The sequence below is a fragment of the Bos javanicus genome, chromosome 8 (assembly GCF_032452875.1).
Source record: "Bos javanicus breed banteng chromosome 8, ARS-OSU_banteng_1.0, whole genome shotgun sequence".
Lineage (NCBI taxonomy): Eukaryota > Metazoa > Chordata > Mammalia > Artiodactyla > Bovidae > Bos > Bos javanicus.
The window spans coordinates 3,544,922-3,570,435 of record NC_083875.1 but is presented as its reverse complement, the minus strand read 5'-3'; positions in this window follow the sequence as shown (position 1 = coordinate 3,570,435).

The window sequence follows — 25,514 nt, the reverse complement described above, 5'->3', positions numbered from 1 at the left end:
AAGCAGAGTTGGAGAATAGCAAGGAGAGATAAGAAAGCCTTCCTCAGTGATCAATGCAAAGAAATAGAGGAAAACAACAGAATGGGAAAGACTAGAGATCTCTTCAAGAAAATTAGAGACACCGAGGGAACATTTCATGCAAAGATGGGCTCAATAAAGGACAGAAATGGTATGGACCTAACAGAAGGAGAAGATATTAAGAAGAGGTGGCAAGAATACACAGAAGAACTGTACAAAAAAGATCTTCACAACCAAGATAATCACGAGGGAGTGATCATTTATCTAGAGCCAGGCATCATGGAATGGGAAGTCAAGGCCTTAGAAAGCATCACTACGAACAAAGCTAGTGGAGGTGATGGAATTCCAGTTGAGTTATTTCAAATCCTGAAAGATGATGCTGTGAAAGTGCTGCATTCAGTATGCCAGCAAATTTGGAAAACTCAGCAGTGGCCACAGGACTGGAAAAGATCAGTTTTCATTCCAATTCCAAAGAAAGGCAATGCCAAAGAATGCTCAAACCATTGCACAATTTCACTCATCTGACACATTAGTAATGTAATGCTCAAAATTCTCCAAGCCAGGTTTCAGCAATACATGAACCATGAATTTCTAGATGTTCAAGCTGCTTTTTAGCAAAGGCAGAGGAACCAGAGATCAAATTGCCAACATCCACTGGGTCATGGATAAGCAAGAGAGTTCCAGAAAAGCATCTATTTCTGCTTTATTGACTATGCCAAAGCCTTTGACTGTGTGGATCACAATAAACTGTGGAAAATTCTGAAAGAGATGGGAATACCAGACCACCTGACCTGCCTCTTGAGAAACCTATATTCAGGTCAGGAAGCACCAGTTAGAACTGGACATGGAACAACAGACTGGTTCCAAATAAGAAAAGGAGTATATCAAGGCTGTATATTGTCACCCTGCTTATTTAACTTATATCAGAGTACATCATGAGAAACACAGGGCTGGAAGAAGCACAAGCTGGAATCAAGACTGCCAAAAGAAATTTCAGTAACCTCAGACATGCAGGTGATACCACCCTTATGGCAGAAAGTGAAGAGGAACTAAAAAGCCTCTTCATGAAAGTGAAAGAGGAGAGTGAAGAAGTTGGCTTAAAGCTCAACATTCAGAAAATGAAGATCATGGCATCTGGTCCCATCACTTCATGGGAAATAGATGGGGAAACAGTGGAAACTGTGTCAGACTTTATTTTTCTGGGCTCCAAAATCACTGCAGATGGTGATTGCAGCCATGAAATTAAAAGACGCTTACTCCTTGGAAGGAAAGTTATGACCAACCTAGATAGCATATTCAAAAGCAGAGACATTACTTTACCAATAAAGGTCCATCTAATCAAGGCTGTGGTTTTTCCAATGGTCATGTATGGATATGAGAGTTAGACTGTGAAGAAAACTGAGCACCAAAGAATTGCTGCTTTTGAACTGTGGTGTTGGAGAAGACTCTTGAGAGTCCCTTGGACTGCAAGGAGATCCAACCAGTCATCCTAAAGGATGGGTGTTCATTGGATGTTGAAGCTGAAACTCCAATACTTTGGCCACCTCATGCGAAGAGTTGACTCATTGGAAAAGACTCTGATGCTGGGAGGGATTGGGGGCAGGAGGAAAAGGGGACGACAGAGGATGAGATGGCTGGATGGCATCACCAACTTGATGGACATGAGTTTGAAGAAATCTGGAAGTTGGTGGTGGACAGGGGGGCCTGGTGTGCTGCGATTCATGGGGTTGCAAAGAGTCAGACACGACTGAGCAACTGAACTGAACTAAACTGAATGCATATATATGTTATTTATAAAGACAGTACTGATGATCCTACATGAAGGGTAGCAAAAGAGACAGATGTAAAGAACATACCTTTGGACTCACTGGAAGAAGGTGAGGGTGGGATGATTTGAGAGAATAGCACTGAAACATGGAACAAGTATTAATTGCTTTGCTTCTACTGCTAAGTCGCTTCAGTCGTGTCCTACTCTGTGGGACCCCAGAGACGTCAGCCCACCAGGCTCCCCCTTCCCTGGGATTCTCCAGGCAAGAACACTGGAGTGGGTTGCCATTGCCTTCTCTGATTAATTGCTCAGTCATGTCCAACTCTTTGCAACTCCATGGACTGTAGCCCATGAGGCTCCTCTGTCCCTGGAATTCTCCAGGCAAGAACACTAGAGTGGGTTGCCATTCCCTTCTCCAGGAGATCTACCTGATTCAGGAATTGAACCCAGGTTTCCCCTATTGCAGGCAGATTCTTTACTGTCTGTGCCACCAGGGAAGCCCTGAAATGTATATTACCATGTGGAAAATAGATGGCCAGTGCAGTTAGATGCGCGGAGGACACCCAAAGCAGTTCTCTGGGGCTACCCAGAGGGTTAGAGTGGGAAGGGAGGTCAGAGGATGGTTCAGGATGCGGGGGACACATGTTTAACTGTGGTCAATTCATGGCGATGTATGGCAAAAACCATCACAATACTGTAAAGTAATTATCCTTAAAATAAATTAATTAATTAAAAAGAAATGGAAAAGAGGTTACAACTGACCCCATAGAAATACAAAGGATCATAAGAGACTACTACAAACAATTATGTGCTAATAAAATGGTCAATCTTTAATAAATGAAAAAATTCTTAGAAGTCTGCAATCTCCCAAGAGTAAACCAGGAAGAAATAGAAAATATGAACAGACAGTCACAAATGCTGAGATTGAAACTATTATTAAAAATTTTTCAGCAAGCAAAATTCCATGACCCGGTGGCTTCACAGACGAATTCTTTCAAACATTTGGAGAAGAGTTAACAACTATTCTTCTGAAACTGTTTAATAATTGCATAAAAATGAACATTCCCAGACTTATTCTATGGAGCCACTATCACTATCACTACCAAAACCAAAGATTAAATATTTAGTATGTGGGTTTTTGAATATCTACTATTGATATTATCACTGTTTTGCTTATCAAAACTTTAATATATTTATAATTTAAAAAATAGAAATTAATTTTAAAGAATTTCATAATCTAAATATTATCTTAGGAATGTGGCTTGTGAGTATTATAGCATGTTAATGAATTATGTCATCATTATGATTGTAAATCTGTAACTACAATTGTTACTTGGGTTCAACCCAGTGTTAATAGTGAGATAATAAGTCACACTTCATTGTTTAATTTTTTCATTACTACTGAGTGTCAAAGTTTTTTTCAGAAGTAATATAGAGTTGCTCTTACATTTTATGATACTTAGAAGAAATACAGAAGGTTAAAAATCTCTCATGAACTAGGCAGATATCTGTTCCATCATTTCTAAACTCATCTTAAGTTCATCTAAATCTGAAATCCTTTTCTCTACTCTCTATTTTTTTATGCTATTCTATATATATAGTTTTCTTATAATAATAAGAATTATTATCTTACATACTACATAAAACATTTATTTTGTTTACTATTTATTGACTATTTCTCTATAATGTAAGCTTCTTAGAGAAAGGGGCTTTTCTTAACTTGCTATTGATCCTGGAACAATTTGACATCTATGCAAAAAGAATGGAATAATGCCCCATCCCTTGAATCATATAGAAAAATTATGGATTATACCCCTAAGTGAAAACCTAAAACTATAAAACTTCCAGAAGAAAAAAAAAAAAAAAGAGAGAGAGAGAAATCTTTGGGACCTCCAGCTGGACAAAATTTCTTTTTTTTTTTATTTTATTTTATCATTCCAATACAATATTGTAAAGTTAAAAAATAAATAAAAGGAATGATAAAATCAAAATTTCTTATACTTTATAGAAAAAGTATTATCTATAAAAGAAAAAAGTGATAGGTAAAACTTTATTGCAGCTTTTTCACAAAGTATATAGCTGATAACGAATTTCTAACAAGAATATAGAAATTATAAACCTCAGTTTTTGTAAAATCACACTAAAATTAAGCATAAGGTTTCTGAGATATCATCAGAGAAGCACATGAAAGGTATTCACCGTTATTGGTCACCTGGGAAACAAGTAAAAACAACAGGAAGATGCCATTACACAACCTCACAATGGGATGTAAAGAAAATGACACACGTCAAGGCCAGGTGAGGCTGCAGACAGCAGGGACCCATTGCTGGTGCAGATTTAAAATGCAACAGTCATTTCAGCAAAGGATTTGTGGTCTCCTAAAAGGAAACACACTCAGAGACATGCAGCTGAAGGCAGAAAGAGATACCAGGACACAAGGAGCAAAATGAAAATGACAACACCAATTTAGTTAGACTTGAAGCAACTGAAACTATTCCTGCTGGCAGAACATAAGAGTAAAACCACTTTGAGAAGTTCCTGGCAGTATCTTCTCTCAGAGAACATATATAGATCCTAGAGCCCAGAAACTTCACTCCCCGGCCTGTAACCAGTGGAAGAGTGAGATACTCATACAAGTGCAAAAGAACATTCAGAAAATCTCTGTGTGTTATAGCTCCAAAGTATAAACTACCCAGATGTCCATCACACAGTGATATCACAGCCTTCATAAAATTTGATTTTTTTTTCAAAATTCATTGTCCATGATGAGTTCTCTTTACTGTATGTGCATTAAAACTCATTTAAAAACTAAAACAAAACAACAACAACAAAAAGAATGTTCATGTTATATATGATCAGGTTTCCCTGATGGCTCAGTGGATAAAGAATCCACCTGCAATGCAGGAGACACAGAAGATGCAGGTTCAATCCCTGGGTCAGGAAGATTCCCTAGAGAAAGAAAAGGCAACCCACTCCAAGAATTTGCCTGGGAAGTCCCATGGACAGAGTTGCCTGGCAGGCTATAATCCATGGGGTCACAAAGAGATGGACACAACTGAGCAACTAAGCACAGAAGAGCACAGAACTTTATACAGGGCAATAAAAGCCATAGCATCTTAAATATGAATCAACATAAACATTTGATCCAGAAATGTATGATCAGAGTGATCTGATGTATTGATTCCAATAAAATTTAAATTTATAGGCATAGAAATACTTTTTGCATATGCCTAGATCACTTTTATTCACATTCACCCAAAACTGGAAAATTCCAATGTCCTTCAATGGTCAGATGGATAAACTAAATTGTGTGTTATAGGATGGTCTGCTACTTGGCAACACAAAGGAATAAAAAGTGCTGCTACAGTTAATAACATAGAAAATTGCAGAGTACTTTATGCTACTTTAGTTGAACAAGACTCAGAAGGCAGTATAACAACTATTCCATTTAAAAGCCTTTGTTGTTGTTGTTCAGTCACTAAGTCATGTCTGACTGTTTACCATCCTGTGGACTGCAACATACCAGGCTTCCCGATGTCCTCCACTGTCTCCTGGAGTTTGCTCAAATTCATATCCATTGAGTCAGTGGTGCTACAGCCTTTATGGGAAAGCAAAACTACAGGGGCAGCAAACAAATAGCAGTTATCATAAGGCAGGTGGGCAATCACCTTTGAGCAGTAAATTACTATAATGGGTACCAACAGCTGAGAGAAGCCTGAGTTATAAATATGTATTTGCCATCATCATGGTCATGTCTCACTGTGTTATGTGTAATGTTTTCATTTTACAAAGGAGTGTAACATTCATCATTACAGCATATGTCACTGAAAACTAAAGACAACATTTTATTTCTTTAAGGACTTGAACATAATATTAGCTAAAAATATCATATTAAAAAATTTTTTACATTAGTCTGGGACTATTTGTGGGCTTCCCAGATGGCTCAGTGGTAAAGAATCTGCCTGCCAATGCAGAAGACCTGGGTTCGATCCCTGGGTCAAGAAGATCCCCTGGAGAGGGAAATGGCTTATCACTCCAGTATTCTTGCCTGGGAAATCCCATGGACAGAGGAGCCTGGTAGGCTACAATCCATTGGATGGGACTATTCTGTGATTTTTTTCTTTTCTCATAGAATGACAAATCCTCACTCCTGGACAGCAATTTATGTGCATCCAACTGTACCATCTTGAATAAAGTTACATTTCACTATGTTCTTGAAAAGCTATCACATAGAGGCCCCCTCTTTGACGAGGCTTCTGGTTTCCCTTAAGTCAGCACCAGAGAATGATCAGAAACAGAAGCAAAGGTCCATTTGTGGATGTAGAAAATGAGCACTGTAGACCATTATAATATGACCTCAGTTACACACTGTTCAGCAGTGTTTTGAGAATTATTAGGCCATAATAAAGTTTCAAAAAGTAACTCGGGAAAAGCAGAACTGGTTAGAATTTGCAGCACAGGTGTAAGTTTTTTTTTTTTTTTTAATAAAAATCTGTAAATGATCTTTTCTGATGGTTGTAGCAGAAAATTTAACTGACACTGTAAAGCTTGAGTACAAAGGATTTTGCTTGCCTAGGACTTTGGTTATCGTAAATTTCATCATTAAACTTTTACCCTTAGAAAAAATTTCATACAGGACAGAATGCTAATATATCAGATTCAGGGGAAAGTACACTATTTATCTGATTAGTTATATTTGAGCAAAAACTCCACAAGAGCACAAATCCAACAAAGAGCAGTTACTGGAAAATGGAAGATATGAAGCAGTTATTTGATTTTTACTTTTAGTGGGCCTGTTTATAATACATAGAAATTTGGCAGGATATACTGAAGTTTGATAAAAAATACAGGTTAAATTTTAAAATATCAGTGGAAATATGAGGTTGCTATACTTTTTACAATTCATTTATTTCTAATTGAAGGATAATTGCTTTACAATATTGTGTTAGTTTCTGCCATATGTCAAGATGAATCAGTACAGGTATACATATGTCCTCTCCCTCATGAACCTCTCTCCTACATCCTATCCCATTCTACCCCTCTAGGCTGCAAAGAGCACCAGATTTGAGCTCCCTAAGTCATACAGCAAATTCCCACTGGCTATCTATTTTACATATGGTAGTGTATATGCTGCTGCCAAGTTGCTTCAGTCGTGTCCGACTCTGTGCAACCCCATGGACTGCAGCCTACCAGGCTTCTCCATCCCTGGGATTCTCCAGGCAAGAATACTGGAGTGGGTTGCCATTTCCTTCTCCAATGCATGAAAGTGGAAAGTGAAAGTGAAGTCGCTCAGTCGTGTCAAATTCTTAGCGACCCCATGGACTGCAGCCTACCAGGCTCCTCCACCCATGGGATTTTCTGGGCAACAGTACTGGAGTGGGGTGCCATTGCCTTCTCCAGGTAGAGTATATGGTTCCATGCTAATAGCAAATAAGTTTGTAAGCATTTTATGAATGTCTGTTTTATTCAAAGGGGTGATATGCTGATAAGGAACTGTTTTAGTAGTGACCTAAATGGGAAGGAAATCCCTAAAAGTGAGAATAAATGTGTACATACAGCTGATCACTTTTGCTGTACAGCAGAAACTAACACAATGCTGTAAAGCAAATATTGGTCGATAAAAAGTTTTTCTTGAAAAAAAGAAAGCTAATTGCACAAAGTTCTCTGAGAGATGACATTTTGTTTTTCTGTATTGATGCTTCTCTTGGTATCCTGTAACTTGACTTTAAATAACAGGTATTCAGTTCAAACTTTTCACTCATTTTCACACTAATGTGGCTTTGCTCTATTATAAAATGTCTGATTTTAGACATTAGGCTGAGTCTCATTAGTGAGAGATCAGAAATTATAAAATAGCTAGAAGAAGCTCTCATTGACTGCTGGTGAAAACACAAAATGGTACAGGCACTGTGGAAGATAATATGGCAGTTTCTACAAATCTAAACATAATCTTACTCTACAATTCAGTAACTATGCCTCTTAAATTTACCTAACTGATCCGAGCTCTCTGAGGAGGCCTTACAAATAGCTGTGAAAAGAAGAGAAGCAAAAAGCAAAGGAGAAAAGGAAAGCTATAAGCATCGGAATGCAGAGTTCCAAAGAATAGCAAGGAGAGATAAGAAAGCCTTCCTCAGTGATCAATGCAAAGAAATAGAGAAAAATAACAGAATGGGAAAGACTAGAGATCTCTTCAAGAAAATTAGAGATACCAAGGGAACATTTCATGCAAAGATGGGCTCGATAAAGGACAGAAATGGTATGGACCTAACACAATCAGAAGACATTAAGAAGAGGTGGCAAGAATACACAGAAGAACTGTACAAAAAAGATCATGACCAAGATAATCACGATGGTGTGATCACTCACCTAGAGCCAGACATCCTGGAATGTGAAGTCAAGTGGGCCTTAGAAAACATCACTATGAACAAAGCTAGTGGAGGTGATGGAACTCCAGTTTAGCTATTTCAAATCCTGAAAGATGATGCTGTGAAAGTGCATCAATATGCCAGCAAATTTGCCAGAAAACTCAGCAGTGGCCACAGGACTGGAAAAGGTCAGTTTTCATTCCAATTTCAAAGAAAGGCAATGCCAAAGAATGCTCAAACTACCGCACAATTGCACTCATCCCACACGCTAGTAAAGTAATGCTCAAAATTCTCCAAGCCAGGCTTCAGCAATACATGAACCATGAACAACCAGATGTTCAAGCTGGCTTTAGAAAAGGCAGATGAGCCAGAGATCAAATTGCCAACATCTGCTGGATCATCAAAAAAGCAAGAGAGTTCCAGAAAAACATCTATTTCTGCTTTATTGACTATGCCAAAGCCTTTGACTGTGTGGATCACAATAAACTGTGGAAAATTCTGAAAGAGACAGGAATACCAGATCACCTGACTTGCCTCTTGAGAAACGTATATGCAGGTCAGGAAGAACCAGTTAGAACTGGACATGGAACAACAGACTGGTTTCAAATTGGAAAAGGAGTACATCAAGGCTGTATATTGTCACCCTGCTTATTTAACTTATATGCAGAGTACATCATGAAAATGCTGGGATGGAAGAAGCACAAGGTGGAATCAAGATTGCCGGGAGAAATATCAATAACCTCAGATATGCAGATGATACCACCCTTATGGCAGAAAGTGAAGAGGAACTAAAAAGCCTCTTCATGAAAGTGAAAGAGGAGAGTGAAAAAGTTGGCTTAAAGCTCAACATTCAGAAAACAAAGATCATGGCATCTGATCCCATCACTTCATGGGAAATAGATGGGGAAACAGTGAAAACTGTCAGACTTTATTTTTGAGGGCTCGAAAATCACTGCAGATGGTGACTGTAGCCATGAAATTAAAAGACGCTTACTCCTTGGAAGGAAAGTTATGACCAACCTAGATATCATATTGAAAAGCAAAGACATTACTTTGCCAACAAAAGTCTGTCTTGTCAAGGCTACAGTTTTTCCAATGGTCATGTGTGGATGTGAGTGTTGGACTGTGAAGAAGGCTGAGTGCTGAAGAACTGATGCTTTTGAACTGTGGTGCTGGAGAAGACTCTTGAGAGTCCCTTGGACTGCAAGGAGATCCAACCAGTCCATTCTAAAGAGATTAGTCCTGGGTGTTCATTGGAAGAACTGATGCTGAAGCTGAAACTCCAATACTTTGGCCACTCATTGGAAAAGACTGATTCTGGGAGGGATTGGGGGCAGGAGGAGAAGGGGACTACAGAAGATGAGATGGCTTGATGGCATCACCGACTCGATGGACATGAATTTGAGGAACTCTGGGAGTTGGTGATGGACAAGGAGGCCTTGCGTGCTGCGATTAATGGGGTCACAAAGAGTCAGACATGACTGAGCAACTGAACTGAACTGAACTGAACTGAAAAAAAAATATATACTATTAAGTCACCAAAGGACATGAATCAACTTTAAATATATATTGGAAGTAAAAGTAACCAGTTTGAAAATGATATGTGTCTGTGCTTAGTCGCCCAGTCACGTCTGACTCTTTGCAACCCAATGGACTGTAGCCCTCTAGGGTCCTCTGTCCATGGGGATTCTCCAGGGAAGAATACTGGAGTATTCCCCCATTATCCTCTATGCACAACTTAAGGTATAAAAACTACTTTGGAAATTAAAGTGTGGGCCTTGTTCACTGAAACTTGGTCTCCCCATGTCGCTCTCTCTCTCAAATTCTGGCTGAGTCTCCATCTGGAGCACGGAACCCGCCATGCTTGCTAATTATGCCTGGGCTTCTAAGATCCGACAGGGGAGGCCTCAGTGCCTCCTCTCCTTCAGGAGAACGGAAGGACGCCTGCGGCCTACGTAAGTGGTGCAAACTTCTTGTCTTGAAGTTTTATTGGTCTCCCGCATAAACCAAAAAGAGGCTACTCAGCCTCTTTTCTCCACTGAATTTTCCTACTGAGATATCCTCATCCTATTACTCTTTATATCTTTGATAAAATATTTAAATAAATAGGTCACCAACGCCGTCCCCGCTTCGAATACCCTGGATCAGCTGGGGCTGGTCCCCGGCAGGTTGCCATGCCCTCCTCCAGGAGATCTTCCCAACACAGGGATCGAACCCAGATTACCGGCACTGTAGGCAGATTCTTTACTGTCTAAGCCACCAGGGAAGCCACTACACTGTATAATTCCAATTGTATGATATTCTGGAAAAGGTAAATCTGTTTTAAAAAATCAGCAACTGCCAAAGGGTAAGGAGAGGAGTCGTGGTGGTGGTGGAGGTGGTTTGGTCGCAAGTCATGCCTGACTCTTGCGACCCCATGGACTGTAGCCTGCCAGGCTCCTCTGTCCATGGGGTTTTCCAGGCAAGAATACTAGAGTGGATTGCCATTTCCTTCTTCAGGGGATCTTCCTGACTCAGGAATTAAACCCGGGTCTCCTGCATTACAGGCAGATTATTTACCAACTCAGCTATGAAGGAAGCCCATGGAGAGGGGAATTCTGTTTTAATGGGTAAGGCACATGGATATTTTTTCAGGGGGAGTTGGAACTATTCTGTATGACACCATAATAGTAGATGGAAAACATGAATTTGTCCGAACTAATAGAATTTTACAGCATAAAGAGTGAACCTTAATTGGTGGGGGTGGTTTAGTCACTCAGTCATGTCCAACTCTTTGTGTGCATGAACTGTAGCCCACCCAGGCTCCTTCATCCATGGGATTCTGCAGGCAAGAATACTGGAGAATAAAGAATACTGGTTCTCCAGTGAACCATAATACATGTAATTAAAATTATTTAGGAAATCAAGGATGGCAGTTTGGAATGTGAAATATGACAACACAGTGTAACAATGTAATCTGTGTTCAGTGGATGGTCGGGGCCAGGTTTCACGGTGTTGGAGCGGAGGTTATAGATAAGCAAAAGGAGGAGGCATGGCATGTCTCAGGTGGTAGTGGTTTGGAGTGGGCCACATCAGTGTGAACATGTATGAACTTAATATAGATGCAGATGTTTTGCTGTTGTTATTCAGTCACTCATTCATGTCCGACTGTAACCCCATGGACTGCAGCATGCCAGGCTCCCCATCCTTCACTGTCTCCTGGACTTTGCTTCAATTCATGTCCCTTGAGTTATCCAAGGGATAACTATGAGCTATCCAAACATCTCATCCTCTGCTGCCCGCTTCTCCTTTTGCCTTTAATCTTTCTCAGCATCAGGGTCTTTTCTAATGAGTTGGTGCTTCTCATCAGGTAGCCAAAGTATTGGAGCTTCAGCTTCAGCATCAGTCCTTACAATGAATTTTTAGGGTTGATTTCCTTTAGGATTGACTACTTTGCTCTCCTTGAAGTCCAGGGACCCTAAAGAGTTTTCTCCAGCATCACAATTCGAAAGCATTAGTTCTTCAGCTCTCAACCTTCTTTATGGACCAACTCTCATATCCATACCTGATTACTGGAAAAATCCTTGACTACACACACCTTTGTTGGCAAAGTAATGCCTCTGCTTTTTAATACGTTGTCTGGGTTTGTCTTAGCTTTCCTTCCAAGGAGCAAGCGTGTTTTAAGTTCATGGCTGCAGTCACCATACCCAGTGATTTTGGATTCCAAGAAAATAAAATATGTCACTGTTTTCAGTTTTACCCCATCTATCTGCCATGAAGTGATGGGACTGGATGTCATGATCTTAGTTTTTTGAATGATGAGTTTTAAGCCAGCTCTTTTTACTTCCCTCTTTCACCTTCATCAAAAGGCTCTTTAGTTCATTTTTGCATTCTACCATTAGGGTGTGTTATCTGCATATCTGAGGTGGTTGTTATTTCTTCCAGTCATCTGGATTCCAGTTTGTGATTCATCCAGCATGGCATTTTGCATGATATACTCTGCATGTAAATTAAATAAGCAGCGTGACAATACACAGCCTTGTCATAATCCTTTCCCAATTTTGAATCAGTCCTGAATATTCATTGGAAGGACTGAAGCTGAAGCTGAAACTTCAGTACTTTGGCCACCTGATGCGAAGAACTGACTCCTTAGAAAAGACCCTGATGCTAGGAAAGGTTGAAGGCAGGAGGAGAAGGGTATGACAGAGGATGAGATGGTTGGATGGCATCACAAACTCTATGGACATGAGTTTGAGCAGGCTCCAGTTGTTGGTGATGAACAGGGAGGCCTGGCGTGCTACTGTCTATGGGGTCACAAAGAGTCAGACACGACTGAGCGACTGAACTGAATTGAATCCATTTCTTCTCAGTGAGTCCTTGAGTTGTACCCAGGCTTGTTCTGCAGACATGTCTTTACACACCCTATCACTTCCTGAGCTAGTACTGAGACCATTCTTCCAGAGGCACCCCCATCTATCAGTCAGCACAGACTTTAATGCAAAGTTTTGCAGACAAGTTATCTCGGTCTTCTTTTACTTACAGAAGTGGAAGTCAAGTAGGCAATATATTTTGCCTTTGTTTTTAGGAGAAAATTTTTTCTGGATATAGAATTCTATGCCTGGTCATATTGACATACTTACTAAAATTAAAAAAAAAAAAAGTAAGTGTCTAATAGAGGAAACTATATTCTCAAATAAGCCAGCAATTACAACTAAGAAAAACTAGCTGTTTTTGATATTTCAAGATTTAGACTATGAAAGCTAGAATTTATTTTTCAGTCAAGACCTATGCAATCACATTGTTAAAATAAACTTGTCCTATAAAATCACTTTGAGCAAAACTAGAAATTAACTTGATTATTGTGTTTGTGTCAAAAATTGAGTTATATTCAGTTATGTATGAATCTTGTTCTTTAATCATGCTTAGAGATATTTCAGTTATGGCTTATATGAAATAATTTAATGTTCCAGGGAACTAGAAACATGTGTATTTGCTTGGTAATTTGCTTTTTCAGATCAAATTACTTAAACATTTTTTTTTTTTTGCTGCTGTTTAAAGTTGAATAGAGAAGTGCTAAAATTCCCATTTAATTTTTAAAAAGTTATTTTATGCAAAATAGCTTTATTCCATACAAAGTTCTATAAAAAAATTTCCTCAGATCGGAATTTAACTTTTTGCATGAGTGTATTACATCCTACAGAGAGAACTGACCCAAAGTTATATGTTATGAATTTATAACATTCTTTTGAATTGAAACTATTGTACCAAGAAAAAGGAATATAGTAGAACTTTGTGTTAGTCAGAACTCTTGGTTTCCCACACAAAAATCCAAATTAATCCTAACCTTACGTTTAAAAAAAAAATGAATCCATTTGCTCAACTGAATATATTATGAGAAATCATGGAGGAATTTAACCTTAGGGATGGTTGAAACCCATGTACCTAGACATTGTAAATATCCCTTCCTTCTTTTTTCACCTGTACCTCTTTCTTCATGTTGCCTTCATTTATGAAGTCTGGCTCTCCTAAAGGTGGGCTTGTCTCTTGACAGCTTTTAAACCAGAGAGGAGTCTTGTCTATATATCTAATGAAAAAAATGTCCAGGAAAGATTTTAATGTCTCATGTCATCTTCTCTGGACCAATTGCTGTGATGTGAGTGGAGTATTAGAATTGTTCTCAATTTGATCAGAGGTCCACTTCTGAAATCAGGGATGGGCTGGCAAACAAAAACAAGATCACTTGGTAAGAGAAAGCTAGAAGGAAGGCTTTTATCTGAATAATCAGAGAAAAAGTGCATCCATATTGTACATAATAACTACCAGTTTTTATATGTTGCATTGAGAATTATGCCATGGAAGAATTCCTATTCTTATAGTTGAAGATGGTTTTATGAGAGCTTGAACTCATTTAAAATAACTAATTTCAGTACGACCCCATGGACTGTAGCCAGCCTGGCTCCCCTGTCCATGGAATTCTCCAGGGAAGAATACTGGAGTGAGTGGCCATTTCCTTCTCCAGGGAAGCTTCCTGACCCAGGGTTCGAACCCATGTCTCCTGCATTGCAGGCAGATTCTTTACCATTTGAACCACCAGAGGACCTTTAGGAATAGGCATAATATCACACTAATGCTAGAGTTCAAACATTTCATGTTTTTCTATTTTTTATCCTCTTCTCACAGGTATCTTTTCTTCCCAATTATCATGATAAATCTCAAGGAAAAACTAGAAAATTCATTATATGTCACTCAACATTGACTATAATGATCAATAATGAACTAACATCCCACTACACCTGGTCCTAGCTGGCAAAAGCACTTAAATAGACATCTGTTGGTCTTCCTTAAGTGGTATCATTTTATTATGTCTTCCCATTTTTGTCTGCTTCTGAGACAAAAGTCGTGAAGCATCAGTAATGGGTATTTTTCCCATCATCTCATTTTCCGGGGACAGAAATGTGAAGGGGATAAAGATGAGAGGCTGTGATGGGGAGGTAAGGTAACAAAGCCCTAAAGGTAACATCCAGCAGCAGTAGGTGGAGGACTGATGCAGTGAAGTTGTGACGTGATGTTGCTCAGTCGTGTCCGATTCTTTGCGATCCCATAGACTGTAGCCTAACAGGCTCCTCAGTCCATGGGATTTTCCAGGCAGGAGTACTGGAGTGGGTTGCCATTTCCTGATGCAAGGGAGCTGCAAAGACCTTATGCCACCCTCCTAGGATCTCCCAGGAAAACACTACTCTCAATGTCAGGTCACCTCAAATAATGACCCACCACAAGGAATGCTGTTTTGAGAAGACCTTCAAGGATGTCCATGGACAGAAGCCTATGAAATGGATTAAGTGGGACTGGCATCTCTGATGGTTCAGTTCAGCTTAGTCGTGTCTGATTCTTTGTGACCCCATGGACTGCAGCACGCCAGGCCTCCCTGTCCGTCACCAACTCCAGGAGTTCACTCAAACTCATGTCCATTGAGTCGGCGGTGCCATCCAGTCATCTCATCCTTTGTCGTCCCCTTCTCCTCCTGCCTTCAATCTTTCCCAGCATCAGGGTCTTTTAAAATGAGTCAGTTTTTCACATCAGGCGGCCAAAGTTTTGGAGTTTCAACTTCAACATCAGTCCTTCCAATGAATATTCAGGGTTGATTTCCTTTAGGATGGACTGGTTGGATCTCCTTGTAGTCCAAGGAACTCGCAAGAGTCTTCTTCAACACCACAGTTCAAAAGCATCAATTCTTTAGCACTCAGCTTTCTTTGGACTCGGCTGTATAGTCCAACTCTCACACCCATACATGACTACTGGAAAAACCATAGATGGTATTTTTCTGCAAACTTGCTTTGCATGGTGCAAAATTTCACTAACTTATTATTTTGGAGTTCATATATGCTGATACAAGTTTATAAGAGCTAGGATATAGTATACACCAGGGACTTTTATAATGAAAAGGGGCAATTTCCTATGCCAAAAATATGTACACTAAGAAAAATGACTGGAGTAGCTCACTCTGCAGGTTACCAGTACTGAATATTTCTATTTAAACCTGAAAGATGTTTCTGTTACATGTTTATTAATTTCAGATGTAAAAGATTTCTACTTAAAATAAAATTTTAAATGAAGAGAATATATTTTTCACAAGAAGCTGTTCACTTATTCATACAGGCTTAAAGCAGTGGGGAAAAAAAAGAAGAAAAAAGTTGCACATCCTACAAATACATGAGCAGATTGGATTATGAATTCATTTTTACCATCCTATATTATAGCTGTGGTTTATAGAACTTTATTTCAAAGATCAGAGATATCAGACTTCCCCTTCTATGTTATCATAATGTACATGTTTTTTATCATCACTCTATAAAGTGAAATTAAAAAGGGCGTTGGGATTTCTATATATTTATATCTGAACAAGCACATTAATAGTCCATGTATATAAAGCAATAAATAGGAATAAAGTTGTAAAAAATACCCAATATGGGTCAAAATATCTAGTATATAAAATTATGTATACCCTCATAAACATGTGCAAATGTGTAATTCAATCATAAAGTACACAGAGTGCTATTCTGACCCTCCCCCAGAACACTTCAACTAGTATTCACCTAAGTGTTTTAAATAAGGAAATTTACAAAAAGTAATAAGTGAATATAATTGTTTAACATAAACCTAAATTCAGAATTATTTAAGATGGTTTTCTTATTGGGAGCTTAGTAAATATTAAAGGCTTTACATACATCAGCTTATTTTATCTTCATTTCAAGGGAGATTTCCATTTTAATCCTCTATTCTGAGAAAAGGAAATGGAAGTTTGGATAGACTTAACAATTTCCCCAACATAAAGTAAAAACAATATTATGCCTGGCTCTGAATCCACTTTTTCCTAATTCCAAAGTCAATGTTTTTAGACTTTCATTGTACATTTTCTACTACCTGTATTCTCTTCATGCTTGATTAACACATAGCATAAGACATACCTGTGGAACACTCCTATTTTAAAGTGAATTTGACTTTGGAAGTCTCAAGATGCAGTTTGTCTGTATCTTTCTAAAATATTCAGTACCATTATCTGATAATGGTTTTAGTTCCACAATTTTGTCATTTAATTATTTAACCAAGTTTCATTAAGCTCCAACTATGTCCCAAGGGCTGTTTTAAGTAGAGTTGATATAGGAAGAAAAGTATTAAACAGATAAAAATCTGTCCAGGCCCTCATGAAAGTAACATTCTGTAGGACAGAGATAGATAATAATTAAATAAGATAATTAAATAAGCACCTCTCTCTATCTACCTATGTCATTTATTACTTTTATTTTTTGATTGTTTTATTGGACTATACTAGCTTTACAACGTTGTGTTAGTTCCTACTTACCAGGAAGTGACTCGGCTGTATGTAAACATGCACCCCCTCCTTTTAGGACTCCTTCCCATGCAGAGCACATGGGAGTTCCCCGTGCTCCACACTAGGTTCTCAGTAATTGTCTATTTTACACATAGTGTTAATAGTGTATGTATGTCAATCCCAATCTCTCAGTTTATCCCTCCCCTCCTTTTCCTCTTGGTATATCCATACAGTTGTTCTCTATGTCTGTGTGTCTATTTTTGCTTTGCAAATAAGTTCATCTATACCATTTTTCTATGTTCCACATATATGTGTTAATATACAGTATTTGTTTTTCTTTCTGACTTACTTAAGTCCATATGACAGTCTCTGTCCACCCATGTCTCTGCAAATGGCACAAGTTCATTCCATTTTATAACTAATATTCCATTATATATGTGTACCACTTCTTTCTTATCCAGTCCTCTGTTGGGCATTTAGGTTGCTCGCATGTCCTGAATATTGTAAACGGTGCTGCACTGAACACTGGGGTACATACATCTTTTTGAATTATGGTTTTCTCTGGGTTATCTGTGTCGATTTAAATGATGACAAATTCCATGGTGAAAAAATTTTAAAGTAAAAGGTAATAAAATGAAAGAGTAACAGGCTACATTATAATTGCCATTTGAAATAGAACATTTGGAGAAGTCCTCACTAAGTAGGTGAGCAAATTACTCCAGTGTCACTGGTAGGGAACCAGGTGGCATCTGGGTTTTCTTGGGAAGGACTGAGAATATAAAGATGGAAACGTGTGAAGGGTTCAGTGAAGAGCCGGGTATCGGAACTGGAAAGAAAAGTGAGGTTGAGAGAAATGTCCATGTTGCTTTTTGTTTTAGGAGAAAAATATTACTTTATTTCTTCTAACATTAGAAAAATTGGTGATGCTGGAGGGACTAAGGAGAATTTCAGGAGGAAGCGCCTTGGATAAGTAGGAAGACACAGAACCTGGTTCCAGAGTGACAACCCCTGCCTTTCCTGGGAATATGGGCAGTCTGTCCATGAAGAGTGTACCAGAAGGTAGGGTGGGAGTAGAGAGGTAAACAGATGGGACCATAGAAACTGGAAATTTATATCCCCTGATTGTTTCAGTTTTCTTGATAACTTTGAAAGTGAGGTTTTTGGGTTTAAGAACAGAGGAAGAGGTTTTGAGTAGATGAAATCTATGTGAAATTAACAAACAAAACAGAGTATGGAGCAAACACATGAGATAATGTGATCATTTGTTAGCACTGGGTCCACAGAGAGTCAGAGATACGAATGAGCATACCTCCACAGTGAGGTGATGACATACAGGAAGTCCAGTCCGGTACACGCAAACCTTCAAGTTGTGAACTTTCAAAGATGCAAACGTGCCTGCATTTCCTTGTCCAATCATGTAAGTTAGCTCGCATCTCTGCTGCATTGTCTGCATGCATCCTCTGCAGGAGCTTGTGCTTTTGTGTGCTCTACAGTCCTGTAGAAAGGACAGTAGTTCAGTGTCTTTATTTCAAGCCCAGGGTGTCTGACTGAAATCAAGCAAAATAGCAGCAGTATAGAGCCAGTTGTGCTGGGTACCTAGGCTCACTTTTTTGGACTTACAAATAAATCAAACTTATGAACATGCTCTCTTATGAATACACTCTTGGAATAGAACTTGTTCTTGTGTAGGGGACTTACTGTGTCTTTTTCAAGTTACATTCTGCTGCTGTGTAGAATCTAGAGATTCTACATATTCTCTCTAGATAATAGGAAAGAAAGATTTGCTCACTGGCTCTACCATAACCACTTGATTCCCCCAAAGAAAAACTACTGTTTCCAGACAGGTTATGGCTTAATCACAGCCATAATTTAGATGGCAAAGTCTCAGGTGATTTTGTGGTCCTGTTGCTCTGCTTGCTGGAGAAAACATGACCATTAATTCTTCTTCCAGCTCTGTACTACATTTACGCTCAGGTGAGATTTTCAGGATTGTATTTAACTGACTTAAATATATAATATGATATTTCTTCACATAAGTGCATTTTAATTTCAAGTTTAATAACTTGGAGAGTGTTTGTTTCATATCTGTCAAGAACAGTTCTTGAGGTTTTCCTCGAGTTCACACTCTAATATAGTGAAAATAGTGATTTCTCAGAACTAAAGCCAAAAACGGGGAGCCAGTATGAATGACAGGAACAGGTATCTAATCTACAGTCATAAAATGGGAGTGAATGCTATGATTTGTAAGGAACATGGATTTCTTTCCCATGTATCTATTTAAAACTCAAAAATTTCAATCAACATCTCTGTATCCATCATTGGAGACAACATAAAAAACTTGCCAAGAAGTCCATCACTTAAGACCTGCATTTTTGACTGCACAAGCAATTCAAGGCTCTTAAGGAATTTACTGAAGGACATAAAACATCTCACTTTTGAGGGCTGAGATTTTGAATAAGAACCATAAAATAGAAATACTGTTATCTTTTGATGTTCCCAAATTACACTAGAAGCATAAAACTATGTATAACAACTATTTTAACTTCAGTTAGAAGTTGCAGAATTTTCCACCCCAGGGTTTTATTTTTGGTTGTAACCATAGTTGAGGGACTGTGTCTGTCAAGAGCTCCTGGTGGGAAAGCCACCCATTAAGTGAAATTCTTGACAGTTGACCATCTGGGATTTTTTCCTGATGGATTAGCTTTCTGAAATCTGTGTAATGTTGTCATTTATTCCATGTTTTCTGGAGGGGAAATACTAATGTGTGCACCTCTATCTCTCTATTCACACACACACACACATATATATATATATATATATATATTCATATATATGTGTGTGTGTATTTAACATAGCCTTTTCACTTTCAGTCATAAACTCATAAAACCTCTTTTTTTTTTTTTCATAAAAACTAAAAGGTCAGGGACTCAGCTCATCAACTCTAATAATATTATTATAACAGGGGCTTCCCTCATGGCTCAGCCAGTAAACAATCCATCTGCCAAGGCAGGAGACATAGGAGATGTGGGGTTTGATTTCTGGGTCAAGGAGATCCCTTGGAGAAGGAAATGGCAAACCACTCCAGTATTCTTGCCTGGAGAATCCCATCGACAGAGGATCCTGGTGGGCTATAGTCCATGGGGTCACAAGGAGTCAGACATGACTGAGCACACATTATTATAATATAATAGATCAGTCAGACCCTGCAAGTTTTCAGATACTGAATGTCTTGACCATGTGACATACCCTTGGCTCACTTCCACTGTCCTTTTGTTCTAAGGGAAGATTATAGCTATATTACCATTCAGCCACGTAATGACTCTGTCTTGATATATTTTCCTAACCAGTTGTTCATAGAGCACAAAAATTGACATGTGCCTCATTGAAAAGGAGAAAAAAAGTCTATAAAATATCAACACAGCATTATGATACAATCCTCAAACTATAAGGAAATACAGCCTCTAACAATAATAGTTTTGAATTTTAAATGTTCTATAATTTATGAATACCTGCTACAGAATTAATCTCACATAATTTCATGTATATTTCAGGAAGACTAGATAAAGCTAAGAAACAGAAATTATACAGATATTCTAACCTTTAATTTGCAAAGTAAGGTTTTATATGGTTAGGTCTAATTGTTAATGTTTCAAAAGAAATTTGTTGTGATGTATATGAACCCCAAAGTAATTTTAATAAATGCTTTTTAATAAAAATATTATGGAAAGTATAGTATCAATTATATCATTATGTCTACTACATCTGAGTCAATAAAATAATTGTATTGTTATATTCATATAATATTATTATGGGCTTCCCTGATAGCTCAGCCAGTAAAAGAATCTGTCTGTAGTGCAGGAGACACAGGTTTGATCCCTGGATCAGAAAGATCCCCTAGAGAAGGGAATGGCAACTCACTCCAATATTCTTGCCTGGAGAATCCTATAGACAAAGGACATCCAAGTCAATAAAATAATTGTATTTTCATATTTACAATTAATATTATTATAGCAAGCTATATTCAGTGTCAGCTCTTAAATGCTCTCAATTTCATTTCCTAGATTAAAAAATCTGATAAAACTTAAAAACTGTTATAATATATGATGATTCATAGAATTCTTAAAAGACCAACACAATGTGTATATCAGAGTGATAGCCAGTTCTATATATATAGCATAGACATTTCTGTATATTTTCCAGAATTACATGGAAGAGTGGCATTTAGCATAAAGCTGAATGGTAATTAGTTCTGTGAGATTGTTGGGTTGACATATCTGGAAGAAAAATTTAAAAACTAACATTATGAATAACAGTTTAAAATCTAACCCCCTGTACAGATCTTCTATCTCCCCTTGTTTCTCTCTCTCTTCCTCCTTTCCATACCTCTTTCTCTCCTTCCCTCCTTCCTGTAATAAAATTGTTCAAATTTTCTCTGGCTTCTGTTCAATCAATACTCAAAGAAACTTGTTGTTACCACTGCCTGATAACTGCATCTTTCAGTTTACAATTTGGCATCTTTAGGATTACTTAGGCTTGCCTTTCCCTCCTTCCTCATCTTTCCTTGGCTCTGAGTGGTACCTAGATATATAGGAAACCAGGCTATAACATGGTGGCCAAAGAGCATCCCTGGACACATCCTCTCCCCTCAAATCTCATGGCCTTTTGCTGAAAGTGGAGCTGATGGCGCAGAACTTTCTGACATATGTTGGTTCCACTGCTTCTGTTGTTCCCCTCACAGCCTTTGGTAACAAAGCCCTTTTACTTCATACCTAGCTCTCTTCAAGTTTCAGACTCTGTGAATTGTCTGTTCAACTCAAGGACACATGTGGGAAAGACTTGGTCTTGCCCAGTTTAGACTTGAGTGGGAATGAGCTCCTTTTTGGTTCTCTCACAGCTTGAAGATGCCCTGCCTGTAAGTCCAACCTGGGACTGCTGTCCACATTCAGGCTGGGAATCTCCCTGGAAGCCTCCCCCTGGAGTTCCAGAGGCAAAGTGGGAAAGCACCTCTCTATTTTCAGATCCCCTTCATTGTGTCTGGGTCCTGTTACCTGCTCCCATGTCTGAGACACCTCTCAAGTTGAAGGATTCAGGACTCATCTAACTCTGGTTTTGTGTACTTAATTCTCTCTAGAACCTCTGTGTAGTCTAGGAATGGGTTTCATCCTTTTTATTTGATGGGAAACTGGGATATGTTGCTCATACCCCTTGCCACATACTACTGTAAATTCTGATAATCTCAATGCTTCCAATGTTAATTATTTGAAATCTACATATGTACTATCCATTCATAACTTCCCAGGTGGCACAGTGGTAAAGAATCTGCCTATCAATGTAGGAGACAAGAAACCCAGGTTCCACCCCTGGGTTGGGAAGATTTCCTGGAGAAGGAAATGACAACCCATTCCAGTATTCTTGCTTGGGCAATCCCATGGACAGGGGAGCCTGGCGGGCTATAGTCCATGGAGTTGCAAAGAGTTAGACATGATTGAGCATGCATGCACATTCTCCATTCAGGGAATCTGGGTTCTTGAAACTTAAAATATCTGTTTCAGAACTATTTTCTTAGAATTGGAAACCAACACTGCCTTCTGGTTTAAATTTATTTTCAATAACTTTTAAATATAAAAGTTTTCTATTATATTTTGTAAAGATATTTTTGGCTCACCAATCAAGTAAAGATCAATTTTGTTTTGATCAAAAATTCTCTCTTTAAACCAGTAAAAGAGTTGCAAGTTTAATTTCTGGTGAGTTGTTTCAAATAAAACTTTTCTAGATAGCTATGTTTGGAAGTATCCTAAAAAATATAACCTGCTGAAATATAAGCTTTCTTTGACCACACATTGTAGTTTTTATTGTGAATTTAGATTACATATGCTGGTATTCCCTTCTGTTTCCAATCCTAAACCCATTACAATCCTAAAGAGAGATAAAGAATCTTTGTAAGATGAATATTTCACACACAGTGGTCCCCAAATTTTGCCGTGAAAGCACAAAAGAGAAAATTTTAGTTGTTCAATTATGTCCAACTTTTTGTGACCCTGGAAACTGTAGCCCCCCAGGCTCCTCTCCATGGAATTCTCCAGGCAGGATTACTAGAGTGGGTAGCCATTTCCTTCTCCAGGGAATCATCCCAACCCAGGGCATAAATTTACCTCAAATAAGAGTTCTGCCTTACATAATACATCTTCCAATGAAACGATTTAGAATGCTTGGCTTCCAACTTTTCCAGTTTATTCTCAGTGATGTCTGAACTTTTTACAGCCTTCATTTGAAGGAAGAGCAATAATACAAAACAACAACAAAATCCCAAGACTTTCTCAATGATTTTAGTTGGTTTTTGCTGACCATTAACATGCAAACATATTAAAGCTGATTCAGGCCTGTAGAGAAGTTAAAAAGCATTAGAATCATAAAAGTATATAGCACTATATCCAGTCTCCTGGGATAAACCATAATGGAAAAAAAATATTTAAAAAGAATGCATATATGTGTAAAACTGAGTCACTTTGGTATACAGCAGAGACTGGTACAACATTGCAAATCAACTATACTTCAATAATAAAACAAATTGGCATTTTCCCCATTAATATATCTTTCGTAGTCAAAGGGTACATTTTCTATACAAGTAAATATAACTTGTTTTTTGGAAACCAAAGACAAAAAAAAAAATTGTGACTTACTTTATTGCAGTATTTGCTTGATTGTGGTGACCTAGAAACAAACAGTATCTCACCAGTATGGCTCTGTTAGAGATTACATGGAGAAGGCAATGGCACCCCACTCCAGCACTCTTGCCTGGAAAATCCCATGGACGGAGGAGCCTGGTAGGCTCCAGTCCATGGGGTTGCTAAGAGTCAGACACTACTGAGCAACTTCACTTTCACTTTTTACTTTCATACATTGGAGAAGGAAATGGCAACCCACTCCAGTGTTCTTGCCTGGAGAATCCCAGGGATGGGGGAGCCTGGTGGGCTGCTGTCTGTGGGGTCGCACAGAGTCGGACACAACTGAAGCGACTTAGCAGCAGCAGCAGCAGCAGAGATTACATGCATACTACATTCATGTACACTTACAGTATAGTATTAGACCTAGATATCTCATGCAACACATTGTAGACACACACACAGGCACACACACACACACACAAGTTCCTCAGGCAATCCCAGGTGGCTCAGTGATAAAGAACCCACATAGAGGTGAGTTTGATCACTGGGTCGGGAAGGTACCCTGGAGAAGGGCATGGCAACCCACTCTAGTATTAGCCTGGAGAATCACATGGATAGAGAAGCCTGGCAGGCACAGTCCATGGGGTCACAAAGAGTTGAACTCAACTGAGTGACTAAGCACATAGACACTAGAATCTGGAAGGTATGTAAATTGCTTCTGTCACTCAAAATAAAGTCCAGTGAATTAAATTCTTCGGATCTTTTCAAGAGTAAGAGCTGACAAGATGGAGTAATTTCCTGGTCTCCTTTTACCATGATTGTCAAGACAATTATATAGTACTCGGTTTGCCTCCCAAGCATAATTGCATTTGTAAAACTATAGAATTACAAAGCAAACTATTTGAGTTGTTACAGAAGAGAATAGGTTTTTGAGCTACTGAAGACTTAAATATGCTTTACTTCCGTGTTTGCATGTTGCATGTGTGTGTGTTATGATGATTTTATGATCGCTGGTTTCTTTTTAATCCAACAAAGACTGAGTGAAGGCATATGCTTTTATCTAACAATGCTTTTCTAATACATTCCAAGGATGACCCATTCCCTTTCTTACAGAGCTTGATGGTTTAAGCGCCTAACTTTCAATTACATAAAGAAATATACCTTCACTCTGTCTTTTAAAAAGTGATTGCTTCTTTTATGACGTGCTGAATGCCTGTGGTTTGATAGGGATAGAAACTATATATTATTTCTCCAGAAGCTAGTAAATATAGCAGATATTCTTCATACTCTTTAGGTTGCCTGTAAATCACCAGGCCCTTAATGTCAGTCTACATGTAAGTGAGTAAAAACGGTTGACATCCAATTAACACGGGCTTTTACAGGTTTAATGAGCAGTAATAAATTTAAATCCCTTCTTTGGCACTTTTAAGGAAAGTGTAATAATAAGTGGAATGAGCTAGAGGGAATGTTGTGCCATTGATTCATAATAAATTATTTCTAAATTATTTGTTTTCAGACAGGAAGAATTTTCTTTGCAATGAAAGCCATAGGTTATTTAAACATTTCTGTCTGTTGTAAAGCCAAATAATAAAACAGAAATCTTTATACTATACAAGAAAATCACAGGGTCCAAGTCTGGACGTGCTATTTTATTTGATTTTATTTTCAGTCATTCAATTTGCAGCTGTTTCTTTATTCCACTTTATTATTTTACTGCCAGTATACAGAAGGATTCATGTTGTCAAGGTAACAGAAATTTTTATGAAATGTAACACTGAAGTTTTAATTACCAAGTAAACTTTTTGCATACAAAACGTTGTCTCAAATTCTATCCTTATTTAAAAATGTGTTTGCAAAATGATAGCATAAAGGGTTTATTTTGCTCGTGT